At 39.3% G+C, this 20,578-nt stretch overlaps 1 protein-coding gene across 1 annotated transcript in view; it reads right to left on the reverse strand.

Annotated features, from left to right (window-relative positions):
- Nucleotides 1-20,283, reverse strand: part of HRH2 (histamine receptor H2) — a 138,738-nt gene extending 118,455 nt beyond the window's left edge. Inside the window, exons 1-2 of the mRNA XM_072146052.1 lie at nucleotides 20,250-20,283; nucleotides 18,467-18,537 (exon numbers count right to left, since the gene is read on the reverse strand). The gene's annotated coding sequence lies outside the window, so the exon portion shown is untranslated. The remainder of the gene's footprint in view (nucleotides 1-18,466; nucleotides 18,538-20,249) is intronic.
- Nucleotides 20,284-20,578: the final 295 nt, after the last annotated feature.

A 20,578-nucleotide genomic window follows, 5' to 3' on the forward strand; every position in this document is an offset into this window, starting at 1 on the left:
ATAAGATAAATGACCCCCAACGCTCTCTTTGTCAATGACTACTGACATGATGACATGTTAAAATTCAACTCAGCTCTGTGAATGCTGATTCTCTTATGGTCTATGATCTTGTAATGTTTATTACAAGTCTCTTTTCCTCACTCTCCTTGTCACCGAATTTTTGTGCACTTTTAGTCTCACTTTTTAAAATGGGCACCCGGTGAAGCATGAGGAGGGCAATGGCAATGAGGGATTGGTGGATGCATTTGGCATGGATATCTGCCTGTCTTGTTCCAAGCTTTACCCCATTAACCAACTTTTTAGTGGTGAGTGGGGCACAAAATGTCAAATTCTACTGCTTTGTGTCACATATTGAAATGGCGTAACGGGCAGATTTTCTTTTTTGATCCATGTTTTTGGTTGTAATTTAGTGCAATTTTGCACCTTTTTCAAGCATTACGCTGGAGTTTTCTGTGTTGCATTAAACTGAGTATGGGCCTAATTTGTCTTTATATTTCTCCTGCTTCCAGATGTGTAACGCTGATTTGCAATGAAAAGTTGCAAATAATTGTACAAAAACAATCAAGCCCTGACCATGCATAATAAAGTCAATGGTATGAATTGGGCAAAAATTTGCACCTAAAAAGTCTAAAAAAATAACTTTAGGAGACTACAAAGACAAATAGGTCACAGAAAGAAGAAAGAAAAGGGTGCAAATCACAGCAAATTAATGACCGCAAGGTGTCCTAGTCATTTTTGTCTTTCAATTTCATTTAACAATCTCAATTCAAAGCTAAAGGATAATCGTACAACAAACAATAAAGTGCAATATTAATTTTAGGCTTATAGAATTGTGTTGCTATTGTCAGAAGGTCAATATACAGTAATAGGAAAGCCAAGTTAAATACAAAACAAGTAGGTTTTACCAATCTCCTGTGTAAATATTACTCACAATGCCAATACAACTTGGAGTTTTAAATGGAATTTGGTTTCATATCAACGTTTGCCTCTTTAGAGTTGCTCACCCTTTAAACACAGCAGCCCTTTTGTAGTTTCACTATGACTCCTCAGATTAAACCGATAAACTAGATTTGAGTGTCCTTCAATGATGTCAAATAAAAAAAGTCACCCAATTTTTTTAGTTTCATTTATTTTTATTCAGTCTCATAATTATTTTATTTTTTTGCCCAAAATCATACTCCAAACTTTAGGCTTAATACCATTAAACACCGTAATGCTTAGCAATTAGCTCTTGCATAAATAATAAATGATGTTCACAAAAGTCATTTTAACTCCAGGTTTGGACAATGGCCATTACAAATTATAACAGAAGTGGGGTGGGGCAGAATGATAGCATTTAAGACAGAAAGATCATTTATTAGCTATGTAGCACAGCTTCTTCGCTTCACGTGCTCCCTCTATAGAACACAGCCAGTTGCCATCATGCTGCTTGTGTCCTTTTGTTGGATCCTGGACAGAAGATGTCCCCTAGAAAAGACAGCTGAAGGATTACTGGGGGGTTATTATTTTATCATAATAAAAACTTTTCCCTGATTCTAGACTTAGCAAAAATAAGCAATTATCTAGTTTACTCTAATTAGCTATCTGTAGGTGTTTAGCAGCTAGCAGAGGCGTTACCTTGTCCCCCCGGTCTACTCTGGTTACCATAAGAGAACATATAGGACAGCTAGAGACAAGAGGAGGCTTGTTGGAAAGGACTGTAGTAGAGGAGAACAACATAGCAGGACCTTTGGTACTGTCACAAGTATTTTACTCATCACATGGATCAGGCCATCCAATTACAAACATGCTGCCTTGATTCATGTGAAAAACTTAGTGTTCTGTCAAAGGACCTTGAGTGATGTCACAAGCATATGACAAATCACATGGTTCAGGTTGTCCAATTATAAACATGCTGTCCTGACACATATGAATGCCCTGTGTGCTCTGGCGTCAGTGCCCTTACCTTGCCACAACCAGGAAGTGACACACACTACGGATAGCATCATATATCTATTAATAATTCCTTTATTTATATAGTGTACACAGATTCCGCAGTGCTGTACAGAGCTTGCCAGATCTGTATTAGCCCTAGGCTAGGAAACAGCAAGCAGCATGATACTGGTATCATTGGAATTGCTGTCGATGGCTCTCCGCAGCGGTGCTAAAAGTATTTATGCTTTAAGTCTGGGCCACTAACTGTGAAGTCACTGTCTGTAATTAAATTCATTGGAGATCATGAATCATATTTTTTTTTCTTTGTTGTATAAGTGTCTTTTTACTTATGATACATGTTCAGTTTTGCCTATCCTGGAAAGTGCTAATTTTGGCTTCTTTTTGAGACTTCTTTTTGAGACTTTGTTGTAAATATCTCAAATCCACATGGACGCAAGCCACATGAAGGGGTTATATACAGGAGTGGACACAAGCCATGTGAGGGGTTATATACAGGAGAGGATACAAGCCATGTGAGGGGGTTATATACAGGAGAGGACACAAGCCATGTGAGGGGTTATATACAGGTGAGGACACAAGCCATGTGAGGGGTTATATACAGGAGAGGACACAAGCCATGTGAGGGGTTATATACAGGAGAAGACACAAGCCATGTGAGGGGGTTATATACAGGAAAGGACACACCCATGTGAGGAGGTTATATACAGGAGAGGACACAAGCCATGTGAGGAGGTTATATACAGGAGAGGACACAAGCCATGTGAGGGGGTTATATACAGGAGAGGACACAAGCCATGTGAGGGAGTTATATACAGGAGAGGACACAAGCCATGTGAGGGGTTATATACAGGAGAGGACACAAGCCATGTGAGGGGGTTATATACAGGAGTGGACACAAGCCATGTGAGGGGGTTATATGCAGGAGAGGACACAAGCCATATATAAGGGGTTATATACAGGAGAGGACATAAGCCATGTGAGCTGTTATATACAGGAGAAGACATAAGCCATGTGAGGGGGTTATATACAGGAGTGGACACAAGCCATTTGAGGTGTTATATACAGGAGAGGACACATGCCATGTGAGGGGGTTATATACAGGAGAGGACACAAGTCATGTGAGGGGGTTATATGCAGGAGTGGGCACAAGCCATATGAGGGGGTTATATACAGGAGAGGACACAGGCCATGTGAGGGAGTTATATGCAGGAGATGACACAAGCCATGTGAGGGGGTTATATACAGGATAGGACACAAGCCATGTGAGGGGGTTATATGCAGGCGTGGACACAAGCCATGTGAGGGGTTATATACAGGAGAGGACACAAGCCATGTGAGGGGTTATATACAGGAGAAGACACAAGCCATGTGAGGGGGTTATATACAGGAAAGGACACACCCATGTGAGGAGGTTATATACAGGAGAGGACACAAGCCATGTGAGGAGGTTATATACAGGAGAGGACACAAGCCATGTGAGGGGGTTATATACAGGAGAGGACACAAGCCATGTGAGGGAGTTATATACAGGAGAGGACACAAGCCATGTGAGGGGTTATATACAGGAGAGGACACAAGCCATGTGAGGGGGTTATATACAGGAGTGGACACAAGCCATGTGAGGGGGTTATATGCAGGAGAGGACACAAGCCATATATAAGGGGTTATATACAGGAGAGGACATAAGCCATGTGAGCTGTTATATACAGGAGAAGACATAAGCCATGTGAGGGGGTTATATACAGGAGTGGACACAAGCCATTTGAGGTGTTATATACAGGAGAGGACACATGCCATGTGAGGGGGTTATATACAGGAGAGGACACAAGTCATGTGAGGGGGTTATATGCAGGAGTGGGCACAAGCCATATGAGGGGGTTATATACAGGAGAGGACACAGGCCATGTGAGGGAGTTATATGCAGGAGATGACACAAGCCATGTGAGGGGGTTATATACAGGATAGGACACAAGCCATGTGAGGGGGTTATATGCAGGCGTGGACACAAGCCATGTGAGGGGTTACATACAGGAGAGGACACAAGCCATGTGAGGGGGATATATACAGGAGTGGACACAAGCCATGTGAGGGGGTTATATGCAGGAGTGGGCACTACTGTAATTTTGGATTTGAGGCCTGGCCTGTATTTTTAAGCACTCAAGTCACACCCCAGGGAGATGATGACTTATGAGGCTGCGGTCAAACAAGGTTTTAACGTTGAGGTCACATGTGGTGTTTTGGTTGCATTTTGAAACACATTAAAATAGCTGAGGAGAGGTGATTTGCCTAATTACATTACTGTTAACATTTCTGTTTACAAATGAACAACATGCATGAAAATAGTATAGGGAGCGTAAGATTAAAGGGAACCTGTCCAAGCTCCAACTGGGCAAAAAATAGGGATTGGTTAACAGAGAAGTAAGAGCTATTTTCATATTGCCTTATGCATGCTTAGTAGAAAGCTAACAGGTAACAGTTCATATCCTCAAAGATGACTGACAATGTGTTCTCTGTAATAGAACCGTTAGTTCTGTCTATTTAGTCCATAAAGTATTGTAGACGCTATTCAAAAAAATGATCAGTGTACAACAAAATACCTGTCTGGGACACAATGGCGAGGGCAATTATTTTGATAACACCTATTTTAGCTTTGATAAAAGTGTCCTGTAATCAAATTTTCTATCAACTATTATTTGTTTGACTTCATAATAAATCTATTAAATGTTCCTGACTGTCATCTGAATTCCAGGAAAATAGATTCAGACAAAAGTCATTTTATGATTTTCTTTTAATAACAATTGCAAAGTGCTCTTCTCAATCAGCCTGTGCCAACGTGCCGAGCTGCAAGTTCACTGGATAAAAACACAGAGCGACATTCATTTTCACCCCACCAGATGGTAGAATAATGCTTCTGCTTCCCTGGTCCTTATTTCATTTTCTCCCTGTGTCAGGTAGAACAGCATCACTAATCAGGTTTCATTTTCCATTTGATGCTAATTATTTGCCAGAGTAACAGTATATGCCACCTCCGAGCAAACATAGATTTGTTTAACACTCATTAGAAAAGACAGAGACAAGCACGAGTCAAGACAGGAGTACAAATCATAACATTTGTTGTGTAACCAATGTATCTACAAAATTATGATTATCGCTTGTATTCAGCCCGACAATCTGGATTCAAATCAGAAGTTTATAGTACTTTGGCTCACGCTAAAATTCAGAAATGTTTTGTTCTTCTGAAGATGAAAGAGGGTTAACTATAATATGTGAAAAACTTGTCTGAAATCTTCTTCCTAAAAAATACGATTTTAAGTAAGTTAATATTACAAAATAACAGACAATGGCTGGCTTTGTCCCTGTTTTTTTGGGACTTTTCTTGGCTTTTCACAAAAATTCATAATCATTTTTAAGCTAATTTCTATGCCTGGCCTTGGATTTGCACCAAAACCTTTTTTTTTTTTTTTTAAAGTTACAACTTTTACATCTGGATTCAGGTGATAACTTATGAAACACTGCAGAAAACTAGACAATGGCCAACTTCAAAGGGAGACTGTCTTAGAGGTAAAAAAGTCACAAATAAGCACCATGAAAAGTCTCAAAAATGAAAGTAAAAGGCAAGTCAAAAGTTTGACACACGTGCCTCAATGTGTTGTTGAAGGTGGATGCCTCATAAATAGTAATGAGTGGACTATATGAATCCAGATTTGTTTACCAAACTCAGACCCCAATAGTTAATGCCTGTGATTGCTGCTGGTTCCGACCATGGTTGTTAACCCATTAAGGCCTGCTGGCAAAATTGGAGGACCCGAACCTCCAAAGCTTGATACGAAGTTTGTGGCTTAGGTCCACTCCACACTTCTTATAATATCCCTTTCTACTAGACAAAATTAAGTCCTGCAACAGTCTTCCAATGACTGCTCAGGGACCAAAAACATAACTGATAATTTATGTAACAGTGCCCCTGCACAGGAGCCAATATCGTAACAGTGCCCCTGCACAGTAACCAGCATAGTAACAGCAGCCACACAGCAAACAAAATAGTAACAGTGCCCTCAAACATTAGCAATAATATTAACAGTACCACCTCACAGCAGCCAATACAGTAACGGTGCCCCCACACAGAATCCAATATTGTAATAATGCCCCTGCACAGTAGCCAATAGAATAACAGTGCAGCTGCACAGTACCCAATATAGTAAAAGCAACCAATATAGTAACTGTGCCCCCACACAGTAGCCATAATATTAACAGCGTCCTCTCACCATAGTCAATATAGTAACCGCAGCCACACAGCAGCCAATATAATAATAGTGCCCCCACACAGTAGCCATTATATTAACAGTCCCCCCGCACAGTTGCCAATATTGTAACAGTGCCCCCATACACTAGCCATTATTTTAACAGTTCCCCTGCACAGCAGCCAATTTAGTAACAGTGCCCCTGCAGAGTAACCAATATAGTAACAGAAGCCACACAGCAGCCAAAATAGTAACAGTGCCCCCACACAGTAGCCAATATAGCAACAGTGCCCCCACACAGTAGCCAATATAGTAACACCAGCCACACACAAGCAATTATATAAGTGCCCCCGCACAGCAGCCAATATAATAACAGTGCCCCCTCACAGTAGCCAATGTAGTAACACTGCCCCCACACAGTAGCCAATATAGTAACACTGCCCCCACACAGTAGCCAATATAGAAATAGTGCCCCCACACAGTAGCCAATATAGTAACACCAGCCACAACATAGCCAATATAATAACGATGCCCCCACACAGAAGCCAATAGTCACAGGCATCAAAGTGCCAGTCAACTGTAGCCACAGTAATGCCACTAGCAGCCATGGTAATGCCGTCAGTAGTCACAGTACCTGCCCCTAGTAGTCACAGTGATGCCCCCAGTATATACAGCAATGCCCCCAGTATATAGTAGTCACAGGGATGCCCCAGTAGTCACAGGAATTCCCCCAGTAGTCACATGGAAGACCCCAGTAGCCTGTAGTCACAGGGAGCCCCTATTAACCTGTACTCAAAGGGATGTCCCCAGCAGCCCATAGTCAAAGGGATGTCCCCAGTAGCCTGTAGTCACAGGGATGACCCCAGTAGTCTGTAGTCACAGGGATTCCCCCATAAGTTGTAGTGATACCCCCAGTAGTTGTTTTGATGACCACAGTAGTTAATCATATAAACAAATGTAAAAAAAAAAAAAAACGTATTTACCTTTGTTCCGATTCCTGCACCTTGATCCTGGAGCTACATGATAACATTAAATGTCCATCTGCGCCAAGTCACCTTTCACCTGGCACAGGTAGATGCGCCATCAGCCACCCCCTTCTGTGGGACAATCGTTACTCAGGCGGCATGATTTTGGGCCGTGTGATGGGAGGAGAGAAGCAAATCACAGGAACTAAAAGCTTATTCCCGTGCTTCACTCCAGTAAGAAAGGGGTGGGAGCTAGACACCAACATGCTTCACCCAGGCTCGGCAAACTGGTCATGTTTTTAACAACCAATCCCACCCCTGCTCCTGCAGTCTGCTCAGTCCAGTAACAATTAATGTTGTGATTAACAGACTTCTGCTCCAAGCGCCTGGAGCAGTCTCCTACAAGTGTTTGGTTAACATCCAGTCCAGTGCAGATTTTAGTTTTGCTTGTCATGAATCCTACCCTTTTAGTTTGCAGCTCTTTATATTCTACTGTACTTCTGTTTAAATAATAATCATTTTTATTATTTTATTTATATAGTGCACACAGATTACACAGCACTGTACAGAGTTTGCCAAATTGGTCCCTGTCCCCATGGGGCTCACAATCTTAACAACCTAACAGTATGTTTTCCAGTGTGGGAGAAAACCCATGCAAACACAGAGAGAACATACAAACTCTTTGCAGATGTGACCTAGGTGGGAACTCAGGACTTTAGTGCTGCAAGGCAGATGTGCTACCCACTCAGTCACCGTGCTGCCCATTATCCAATATTTGACTCTGGCTCTGAGACTATCCATTTGTATCTGTGCTTTTGTGTCTTATCTTCCATCTCGCTTTGACCTAGACCTCTGAGCATGCTTTATTGTGTTATACGTTTATTTGTCTAGTTTTATGTCTGCAAGTGACTAAGGCAGGGATTATCTTCTAGTTGTTCCATATCACCTAGGATATGCAGAGGCAAGTAGATAGGAGACATTTTGGGGGACTCAGTTTAGGGCTCACTGTGCTTTTTGTCCTTCCCAGGTTTATAGCCCTCATTAAAGAAACACAGATCCAATAAAAGGAAAGGAAGTAAATATTTTAAACTATAGTGGCAATATATGTTATGTTTTAATGTTTTTAAGGTTGAACTTGATCTATGGTTTTATTTATAAAAAAATACTTCAGGCGCAAAGCCTATACAGTTTTACAGTTGTGGAATCAAGCTTTAACCCTTTCAACCCCTTCCTTTTATAATTTTTTTTTCTGCTGGTCAGATGTATCTTATTTTTTTTCTTTTTAATAAATCTGGTGCTTGATGAGTTAAGGAGGCACATGCATCTTTTATTTTGCTTGATTTTTTCTTTTTTTTGGCAAGCTCTGCAGGGTTTGCTGAATTATCACCCAATGCCAGATGTGAAAGCAGATTTTTGGAACCACTTTGTAACTTTTTTGAAAAACTTGCAAACTCACTAAAGACCTTAATACAGAGTTTTAAAGAGGAAAAATATGACCCATACCTGACCCACAAGAAAAGCATACAAAGAAAAAAAAAGACTGAGCACAAAGCCAGAATAAACCCCTTAACGCCGAGGCCCTTTTTCGTTTTTGCATTTTCATTTTTCACTCCCCACCTTCAAAAATCTATAACTTTTTTATTTTTCCATGTAAAGATCAGAATGAGGGCTTGTTTTCTGCATTTCGTAGTGACATTATTTATTATTCAATGCCATATACTAGTGAAATTGGTGAAAAAACGCATTTGTGCCGATTTCTTTTGGGCTTTAATTTTATGTCACTGTGCACCCAAAATGACATGTCTACTTTATTATTTGGGTTGTTTCAATCACGGGAATACAGAAAATGAATAGGTTTTATAATATTTTCCTACATTTACCAATATTAAAACCTTCTGTACAATTTTTTTTTTTTTTGCCATTTTCTTGCACAAATAACTTTTTTATGATTCGGTGAATGGAGCCCGGGTGGTGTCATTTTTGTGACTTTTGATGATATTTTTAATGGTTCTATTTTTAGAACTGTATGGCCTGAAAGTTTCTATTCTTTTAGGACTGTATGGCCTTTTGATCACTTTTTATTGAATTCTTAAAATTTTTCAATATGGTAAAAATAGATCAGGCATTTTTGGACTTTGCAATACTTAATGTGTTTATGGTTTTTACTGTTTATTTATATTTATATCAGTTCTAGGGAAGGGGGGGGGGGACTTTAACCCTAGGTCAATTGATCCCACCATATACTGCCATTCTACAGTATGGCAGTATATGGAGATTTTCTTTCTCACTTAATGAATAGGTTAAAATGAGACAGCCTCGGGTCTTTGGGAGACCCAAGGCTTTCATGGAATGATGATGTCATGGGGAGCGACGATCTTCACCAAGAAGTTGAAGCTTCCGGCAGCTTTGAAGCTTTGCTGGCGGTGATGGACAGGTTAACACCTGCTAGCACCGATCACCACATTGCGGTTGTTACCGGTAAGTGTTTGCTGAAACATGCAGCAAGCCTAACCAGCTATGGGGCCCCTGAGCCCTCTCCATTCACCTGCAGCTGATGCTGTCGTACTACTACGTCACATGTTGGTAACCCCCTAACCCCTTAAGATGCATGTCGAACAGTCTTTAGTGAATTTGAGACTTTTTTTTAAAATAAGTCTTAAAAAGGTTGCAAACAGATCTGTTCTGTTTCCTATGCCTGGCAAGGGCTTGGATTTGCAGTAGAATTTGTGACCTTTTTAAAAGGCTGCACGTTTCACCTCTGGAGTCAGGTGATAACTCTGCAAAAAACTCACCCATGGTGCACTTTGAAGGATAGCTGTTTTAGGTGCAAAAAATTCACAAAAGTGCACACAAAGTTACAAAAAAGAAGGTAAAAAAACCTGGATAAAAAAAGCATCTGAATTTACAAGAAAATATATGGAATTAAGCTACATTCTTTACATATACACCTATAATGCACTGTTTGTCTAATATAAGCGAACATTCATACAAAACACAGGCTTGTAGCAAATAATAGTCCTCCTGAGCACATATCTGCTACTTTTCATGTGGTGTCAATTTTCTGAACAATGAATAGAATGCTAATTTACTTTAGAATTATGTTGCAGTGGAGTGGTCATTACTTTGAATTGGTTTAAAAGAAATATAGACAGAAATTTCAATATGCAATTTAACTTACTGGTTATTGCATTACAGATGCAAAGAAGAAAATTGTCAAATAAAATCCATTTTGACCCAAAATTATGATTGCATCCAAATCAATTAACCTCTATCTCACAGCTTATCGGTTCACAAGGTATAGATAATTTAATCAAGGATGGTAAATTAAAAACTTTTAGCAGTTTTTTTGCATCACTTATTGGGAACCAACACCAAGAGAAGTCAAACAGAACAGGTGTATAGCTTTCCATTACACCTTTATCTTTCACCCCTGGCTTTGCCCAAAAATAATTGATAACAAAAACTGATAACTAAGATGTAAACTGGCCCCATCCATCAAAAAACAATCTCTGTTGAGAAGAAAAATGCAAAAACGTTATAGGTCACTAATTATACAAACACTTGAACACATTATAATTGTCAAATACATGATAATAATGTGCAAAAGAAGTAAGGAATAATAAATAAAGGGCAAGTTCATCAGAGTTATTTCAACAGAGAACAAAACACTTTCTTAGATTCAATGGAACAAACTCTATTAAATGAATTGGGGGTTGCTGAAGGTGGTCTAAGGTGGTGGTCAACTTTAACAGTACAAGCCAGTTGACAAAATAAGTCAGGCAAAAATAAGTTAAATGCCAAAAATTTGGACATGGTGATCTCATATTTAAAAGCAAGTTGAAGGATTTTGAACTGTTACTTACAGTCCTTACTACCCTACCTAGCGGAGCATAGTGCATGCGTATGTGGAGCAGGTTTATATTAGTAGGTAGAAATGATAGCTCCTCTTTAGTCATGTCATAGAGGACATCTCCTCTGTTTACATAATGGTTCATAGCTAAGAAACCAAGTCCAACAGTATTATGGCAGACAACTCCCCTTTCCGACAGTTGGAGTTCCACATCGATGCCACTTTGAGCATGAACAGCTGGGTAGTGGGGCAGGTGAGGAAGTGGACCCCAACCCACCATATTTACTATAGTCTACATTTGGAAAACCAGCTGAAAACTATAGCTGAAATCTTTGCCAGGCCAGACCCGGTCTATATGGCAGAGATCACTACTGGATATACTGAGACCCCAGAGCCTCTAAGAAAACCAGCGGGGAGAGAAATGAAGACTAGCATTCAAAATGCCAGTCTTAATTAATACCCCCAACAATTTCTAGAAAAAAAAACATAGTTTTCAATGGGCAGGACATTGGAAATACCCTTTTTAATTTATCTTTCATTTTTTTCAAGAGATTTGAGCAGAACAAGTGTTGATACTTCCAGGAGAAACTTCTAACCTCATTCTGTAGCTTGATGAATAAAAACTACCTATACCAGGGGATCTTTGAAAAGCTCATATTAATAAGAACATTACTTTCGTATAATTTTTAGATTACAATTTGTTCCACATCTCAAAGCTTTATACAATATGAAAATTATTTGCATATTTATTCCCACATTTGTGACTTTTTCACATGCCTAGCAAAGTTAGATGCACAAGAATTTTTCAGTGTTGTGCCTGATATATCTTTAACCCCTTGACGACCAGGCCCTTTTTCATTTTTTGTGTTTCCATTTTTCACTTCCCACCTTCAAAACTCTGGCATATTGTGATAGATCTGCCAAAACCATACAGCCTAGGGTCTGTCTTTGCAACAAATTATTGCTTCTTGATAACGTCACAGGGAGCGACGATCTCAGCCAAGATCACAGCACTCACACACCAGTGGCAGCAGTCAAAAGCAAAAATCAAAGGGTTAAGCACTGGTTCTATGTCAGCAGCATGGTGGTATCGCAGTGCAAGTAGAATTTAATATCCAGGACTCCATAAATATCATTGGACTCACATCAGATGAGTTGCATGTAAGATGTTGATTGTTAACTTTGCAGCCATGGAAATAAACCATTTAGGCATAAAGGCAATGCTCTTTAACTACAGGTTTTTTTTTTTTATTTTGGGTGGTGGTTAATTTAAATAGCACGTTCCCTTTAAGATCTAAAGCACCCATATTTCCTTAAAGGGCTCTTTTATCCTTTAGAATGCCAGTCATGTTTCCAAAATTTGGAGTGTTTTATGATTTTCTATAGTTTGTGCAACATAAAATATTGTAGTTTTTTCTGTAATATTCTCTAATCTAAAGATTAAAAACAGAATAAAAATGTCAGTAAAATGAAGTATGGTATTTGGCTTATGATGCACTGGCCGCACCCTGCAGGTTTTTTTATTGACTTCTCCATTAGCTAGCATTTCACGTTCAGTCAAGCTGGGTATCATATAGAGCAAAAGCAGCTGGACTGTAAAATGTTACCTGTCCCTTGCTTAAGGATTATAACAACTGAGAAATATAGATTGACTTATGAGCTTAATTAACTAGAATCCCTGTACATTGACTAATTAGGCATCAGATCAGAAATACTTTGCAATAGGGTGGATCAGGATGATTTTGCTAGATTAGAAATCATTACAACTCAGATATGAACTACCAGTTTTAAAGGTCAACTCCTACGTAAAGCTGCATCATGGAAGATACTGAACTTAATATCTTCACAAAAAAACAATAAACAGTAGAACACTTGCATAATAGACGTGGCACACGATGTGAAAAAGAATATCCTATGTTTAGTGTTTATTGTTTCACACTAAGCCAAAAAGCAATAAATCAAAGAAATAGTTTCTGGGTAAATGTATAAATGAAACATTTGCTATGAAAATGCAGGCAGCAAGTTATAGAGAAGGAGGAGCTAAACAGATTGTACATAGAGTCCTATCAGCTGGCAGAATGTTATAGAGAAGGAGGGGTTAAGTAGACTGCACATAGTGTCCTATCTGCCGGCTGAATGTTATAAAGAGGGAGGGGCTAAGCAGATTGTACATAGTGTCCTACCTGCAGGCAGCATGCTATAGAAAATGAGGAGCTAAGTAGATTGTACATAGTGTCCTATCAGTCAGCATAATGTTATAGAGAAGGAGGAGCTAAGTAGATTGTACATAATGTCCTATCAGCAGGCAGAATGTTATAGAGAGGGAGGGGCTAAGCAGATTGTACATAGTGTCCTACCTGCAGGCAGCATGCTATAGAAAATGAGGAGCTAAGTAGATTGTACATAGTGTCCTATCTATAGAAAAGGAGGAGCTAAGTAGATTGTACATAGTGTCCTACCTATAGAAAAGGAGGAGCTAAGTAGATTGTACATAGTATCCTACCTATAGAAAAGGAGGAGCTAAGTAGATTGTACATAGTGTCCTATCAGTCAGCATAATGTTATAGAGAAGGAGGAGCTAAGTAGATTGTACATAATGTCCTATCAGCAGGCAGAATGTTATAGAGAGGGAGGGGCTAAGCAGATTGTACATAGTGTCCTACCTGCAGGCAGCATGCTATAGAAAATGAGGAGCTAAGTAGATTGTACATAGTGTCCTATCTATAGAAAAGGAGGAGCTAAGTAGATTGTACATAGTGTCCTACCTATAGAAAAGGAAGAGCTAAGTAGATTGTACATAGTATCCTACCTATAGAAAAGGAGGAGCTAAGTAGATTGTACATAGTGTCCTATCAGTCAGCATAATGTTATAGAGAAGGAGGAGCTAAGTAGATTGTACATAATGTCCTATCAGCAGGCAGAATGTTATAGAGAAGGAGAGGCTAAGTAGATTGTACATAGTGTCCTACCTGCAGGCAGCATGCTATAGAAAATGAGGAGCTAAGTAGATTGTACTTAGTGTCCTATCAGTAGGCAAAATGTTATAGAGAATGAGGGGCTAAGTAGATTTCACATAGTGTCCTATCTGCAGGCAGAATGTTATAGAGAAGGAGGGGCTAAACAGATTGTACATAGTGTCCTACCTGCAGGTAACATGTTATAGAAAAGGAGGAGCTAAGTAGATTGTACATAGTGTACTATATGCAGGCAGAATGTTATAGAGAAGGAGGGGCTAAACAGATTGTAAATAGTGTCCTACCTGCAGGCAGCATGCTACAGAAAAGGAGGAGCTAAGTAGATTGTACATAGTGTCCTATCAGCAGGCAGAATGTTATAGAGAAGGAGGGGCTAAGTAGATTGCACATAATGTCCTATATGCAGGCAGAATGTTATAGAGAAGGAGGGGCTAAACAGATTGTAAATAGTGTCCTACATGCAGGCAGCATGATATAGAAAAGGAGGAGCTAAGTAGATTGTACATAGTACCCTTTCTACAGCCAGCATGTTATAGAGTAGAGAAAGCTGAGCAGATTGTTCATTGGTTCCTTTTTGCAGGCAGCATATTATCGAGCAGCTGAAAAGATTGTATGCATTATTCTATCTGGAGGCAGCATGTTATAGAGAAGGAGGAGATAAGCAAATTGTACACAGTGTCCTACCTGCAGGCAGCATGTTACAGAGCAGTAAAAGCTGAGCAGATTGTTAATTGGGTCCTATTTGCAGGCAGTATATTATAGAGCAGGAGGAGCTGAACAGATTGTATACAGTATCCTATCTGAAGGCAGCATGTCATAGTGCAGGAGATGCTAAGCATATTGTACATAGTGTTATATCTGCAGGAAGTATTTAACCCCTTAACGCCAAAGCCATTTTTCACCTTCCTGACACAGCCATTTTTTCAAATATGCCCTGTGTCACTATAAGTGGTTATAATTTTGGAGCGCTTTAACATTTAAGTGATTTTGAAATAGTTTTCTCGTGACACATTGTACTTCATGTTAGTTTAAAAATTTTGGTGGTATGTTTTGCATTTATTTATGAGGAAATCAGATATTTGGTGAAAATTTGGAAAAATTCTCAATTTTTGAAATTCAAAATGTTCTACTTTTTCCACACATGAGTCATAACACCAAAAAACATAATAACTAACATTCACCGAACGTCTACTTCATGCCTCCGTGGTTTTTTATACATACTGGGGGTCATTTACTAAGGGCCCGATTCGTGTGTTACCCGAATATTTCCGTTTTGCGCCGATTTCCCCTGAACTGCCCCGGGATTTTGGCGCATGCGATCGGATTGTGGCGCATCGGCGCTGGCATGCACGCGATGGAAATTGGGGGGGTGTGGCCGAATGAAAACCCGCCGGATTCGGAAAAACCGCCGCATTTAAAACAAAAAATCTGTCGCGGAGCTTGCACTTACCTTCACTCAGCCCGGCCCGGTGAACTCCAGCTACTACTTTAATGAATCCCGGCTGGATTCGAATCCAGCGCAGAGAACGTGCCACTGGATCGCGAATGGACCCACTATCATGTTTGTAGGATGTTATGGGGCTTTGAACATTAGGTGCAATTTTTCACATTTTCAGGGCTTATTTTTTGCGACATGAGTTGCACTTTACAGATACTTCATTTTAGTGGGTCATTAGCGTATTGATGAGATTTTATTAACTCAATTTTGGGTTTCTTTTTTCTGTATTTTTTGGGGGTCGCACACCGTACACTAAAAATACTTTAATATTTTTATTCTATAGATCACTACAACTACGGTGATACCTCATTTATATAGTTTTTTATATATTTTACAATTTTACAGGAAAAAAAACGAATATAAAGAAAATCTCATTTGTTTTTGCATCGCCATCTTTTTGGAGATATAACTTTAATATTTTTTGGTTGACAGAGCTAGTTTAGGGCTTATTTTTTACGTGTTGAGTTGTCCTTTTCAGTGGTACCATTTTGGCGCACATAACTTTTTTTGATCACTCTTTGGAACATTTTTGTGAAGGGATTTTATGAAAATGTACATTTTTGGCAAGTTTTTCAGGTTTTGTTTTTACGGCGTTCACCGTACGGGTCCAATAATGACTGTTGTACAGATTGTTACGGACGTGGTGATACCAAATATGTGGGGGGTTTTGGTGATTTTCAGGGTTTTTTTTATACTTTATTAGATGTGTATAGGGAATGTTTGTGTTTAGGGGACTTTAACTTTATTTAATTCATTATTTTTATTAAAAAGTGTGTTTATTTAGTGTTTTTTAACTTTTTTCTTTACTTTTACAGGTTAGCTTGAACAAGCGATCCACTGATCACTTGTTCAAGCTTTTCTTCACCTAATACAGTGTAATACAGATGTATAACACTGTATTGTGTGACACACTTAGCATGCTGTGCATGCTCAGTGTGTCACAGCCGGGTCCTGCCAGAAGGCAGGTCCCGGCTCCCCAGAAGAAGATCGCGCAGCCCCGGGCACTGGCAGTCCCGGGGCTGCGATCGGAGCAGCAGACCCCCCCGGTAAGCGCCACGCGGGGGATGGGGGTGTCCTATCCCAGTTAAATGCCCCTGACACAATCAGCGTGAGCGCGGCGTGTTAGGGATTAACACCCGCGATCGGAGAAATCTCCGATCGCGGGTGTTAGAGGCGGGTGTTGGCTATAATATATAGCCGACACCCACAGCTTCTGGCGCCGGCTCTGTTGACGTACTATTACTGCATTTTGCAGGAACGCACCTCCCGCCATGCAGTAATAGTACGTCAAATGTCGGGAAGGAGTTAAGAGAGCAGGAGTGGTTCCCATCTAATTTAAGTCACATATAATTTAATTAATCTGCATAGACAGTACTTCAATTGCATGTTATTTAAAAAAAAAATTTCCTATGTGAAGATAATTTCACAAATGTAGCCATGTTGTCCTTAGAAACAAAAAAAAAACATGATTGCCTGCTGTGTGAGAAGAGCTGAAACTTGCGCAATGTAAGGTTAAATTGACATGTTTTGGAATCAAAATCGTCAATTATTTAATAGAGCTTTTTTTACGCATCATATGGATAGGCTCTGTATAAAGCCATTCACTTTGCTTTTACTGTAAATCGCTGCGGTTTAGCTACGGTTTACCTACCACAATTTCACTAGGTGTTTTCCATGCCAAATGCAACTTAATTGCTTTGCACATTTAGCATATTGTTGTTTTCCATCAGTATAAATATTGCCTTCCGTGGTTACCGAGGTTAAATCAGAAGTTTTTACAAAAAGCATACTTAGCTAAAAGGAAGGAGTAAAGTGAAAGAGTCTTTGACGTCTTTGAGAACAATTTGTCCTTTTCCCATTCTGCCAAATGTAAATGGTGTAATAATCCCTTATTATATTTAAATGGCCGCATTGGTCATACCGAGCAAATTCATTAGCTTGTACGCCCTCAGGGAAAAAAAAAATTCCTTGATCGTAAAAAGTTCACACGTGTTATCTCAGACTACTGGAGCGAGGCATTTTTAGAATTAGAGAAAACATGAAAGAAAAAGTCAGTTTGAAAATATTAAAAACCTTCAGAATGTTCAAGACCCGGAGAGACAATTAACAGCCTCCATTCATGCATTGTAAGTTGTGAGTACGCTCGCCATTAATAGAGTTCAGCAGCGATTTCACCCTGTTTTCTTGTAAATGGTTAGATACAATAAATCAATGGTATAATGTAGTTTTACAGGATGGAAGAAGTGGACTGACCTTGTATATGATGAAATAACTGTGCTAGTTAAAGCTGCAGATTATGCAAGTCTTTTGCTTGGGAACAATTGTACACTCAGGGGAGAATTAGTTTAGTTTTTTTTTTTTACAAAGAAAGTCTCACTTTTTTAGCAGTTTGTTTTTTGGTAATTTTTCTTCACCTTTCCATATTTGCACCACAATTCAAGGTGCACAGTTTTTGGATAGATTTTCTTTACTAACCCAAGGAATCCACATTAGGTTGTAATGGGCATCTGCGGCTTCTGGAGAAGTGGTAAAAATTGTGCAAAAACTTGCCAGGTCTCAAGTGGTGAACTTGGCAGGAAGAAGCAGCACAACCAACTTGCGGCTTTCTATCCATCTAAATTTTACTGTCCTTCTTTGCCTCTTGCACTTTATACACGTTTGTATGTGCATTTCCCTATGTCTGATCACATTGCCAAAACTTTTCTGGCACATTTTATCCTGGAATTAGATGCCCAGGAATGTATCAATTATACATGTATACCATCTGTAATGCTCATCTTTAAATCCTATTTAATCCTATTCTCTCTACTTTTTAGTCAACTTTCATCTGGTCGTCTATCTAATGTCCAGTGGCATTGTGTCATCTGACAACCAGAACATTACATTTATAAATATATAAAAGCCTATAGAAATAAGAATATGTGCCACAGAAAAATATCACTTAAAAGAGGACTTACTGTTGTTGCTATCCTTGTTGTTAATTTTCATTCTTGTGAAATCCTTACCTTGATCTGGTTTCCAACCAATACCTTGACCTTTGCTCCTACAACTATTCTGTTTTCCTGTTTGGTTGTCTCTGAAATATGAAATAAGTCACATGGACATTGCATCAAATAAATAACAAAATCAGAGAAACAGGGCAAAAACTGCCTCATACAAAATGGGGTGAGAAAATGTGTTGCCATGAAAATATATATCATATTGTTGCAATTTCTGCATATTAATCATGGGTTTGATCCTCGTTTTCCCTCCTAGTATTCTCTACTATATTATACTCTACAACAAGTGAGGTTATTCAGAGACACAATGAAATTCAAAAGTGTGTTATCCTCTAGTTCCTTTTTCTTCCACACATACAATCCCCTTCATTTCCTCCTTCCATTGCAAAGTATATAAAGAAATTTTTATGTAACCAATGGTCAAAGCATTCATAGTGAGTCATGTTTTTAATTAGAATCCCTTGGCCCTTAGCACTTCAAAATAGTGCCAAAATAGTGCCTTCAAAATTTCCACTTTCAAATGAATTTGTATTTCTAGCCCCAACTAAGCATTGCCATTTTTTGAATATCTCCAAGCGAGGAGAGCACCAGAGTCAAAAATCACTTAAAATCAGAAAACTAACAGGTTAAGATATTTATCTTTATGAGGACAAATAATGTTGACTAACTATCTCTACACTTGTAGGCTGCATTGGGATTCCAAAAAGAGGTTTAGAAACCTCTTGTGGAAGGATCAAGCATGGTCGTATATTTCCAGATGCTGGGACCCAAGGAGCTCACTGCTGTTATAAAACCTTGTATAATGTTCAGCCTGGAAAAACAATGGTAAAATGGGAGGAAGATGTCACTCAATCATCACCTGGAGAATCAACACACTTGGAGACTCACATAGGGGAGTGCCTGTCCTTTTTTAACATTTTTTTTCACAGTTGTACAGTACTTGAGCAGTCTCTCTCCAGATATTAAAGGACATCTACCACCACATGTAGGGGTGGTAGACTGTCAACAATTACATTCTTGTTACCTTAGGGGTTAATTGGGAGTCCTCATGGCACTTTTCGGCACATCTGCTACCCCAAAATATCCACTTTATAACTTTATGGAAACAAGCTGGAGGCGGTCACAGCTCCGTTAGCCGAGCGGCTCCTGGCTCAGTCAAAATATAATTTATTTATGCCCCCTTGTTGATATTCCCCTCAGGAAGGCCAGCCGCATACGCTGCAGACTACTTGTCTGCTAAGCTCGCCCATGCATGTGCGCTACCTCCTCAGATACCTCCAAGGTCCTCCTTCTTTGTCCAGCTGAGCAAGGCTGCTCACACACATGCGCGAGGTCAGCTGACAGCCGGGTGACCTCACTGTCTGTCTGCAGCGCTTGTGGCTGGCCTTTCTGGGGGGAATATTAATTAGAGGGCGTGAATAAATTATCTTTCAACAGAGCCAGGAGCGCCTCCGGCTCATTTCCATAAAGTTATAAAGTGGATATTTTGGGGTAGCAGACGTGCCGGAAAGTGTCAGGAGGTCCCAATTAACCCCTGAGGTAATAATCATGCATTTGGTGACAGTCTACCACCCTTAAATGTGGTTGTAGATGTCATTTAAGACTGTAAGGTGCATTGGCAGTAGAATCTCAGCATGCAAATACAAAGAATCTCTTGTTTTACAAAGAAAATGAAGAACCATTATTGTCTTTTAGATTAAGTCATTTAGCATCAAGGAATGCTGGTAAATTATAGTCTCTAGTATAGTGTAATTTAGGTTTGTTACGATAATGAAAACAATGTACTCACAGTTACTTGTATGTAGACATAAGCATCATATCAATGCCATGATAATTATTCCAATGTGCTGTGTTTTTACTGATATGTTTAATGTCAGACTCCATTATAACACTGATTCCTTATAAGCTATTGCAAGATCTTTTCTGCCTGATTTAACATGGATTACTGAAGCTAAATCCTTAATTTGTGCCTGATTTTACAGTGTTTATACATTGGAACTAAATAACTTTTGATCGTGGTCATATTTTCTGCAGCCTACATGTGTGAAGTCAGTTAATCAACATTATTTACCCTATTGGTAAATATAAATATCTTAACTTTATTATCTCATTTTAATT

The sequence above is a fragment of the Engystomops pustulosus genome, chromosome 4 (genome assembly GCF_040894005.1).
Source record: "Engystomops pustulosus chromosome 4, aEngPut4.maternal, whole genome shotgun sequence".
Lineage (NCBI taxonomy): Eukaryota > Metazoa > Chordata > Amphibia > Anura > Leptodactylidae > Engystomops > Engystomops pustulosus.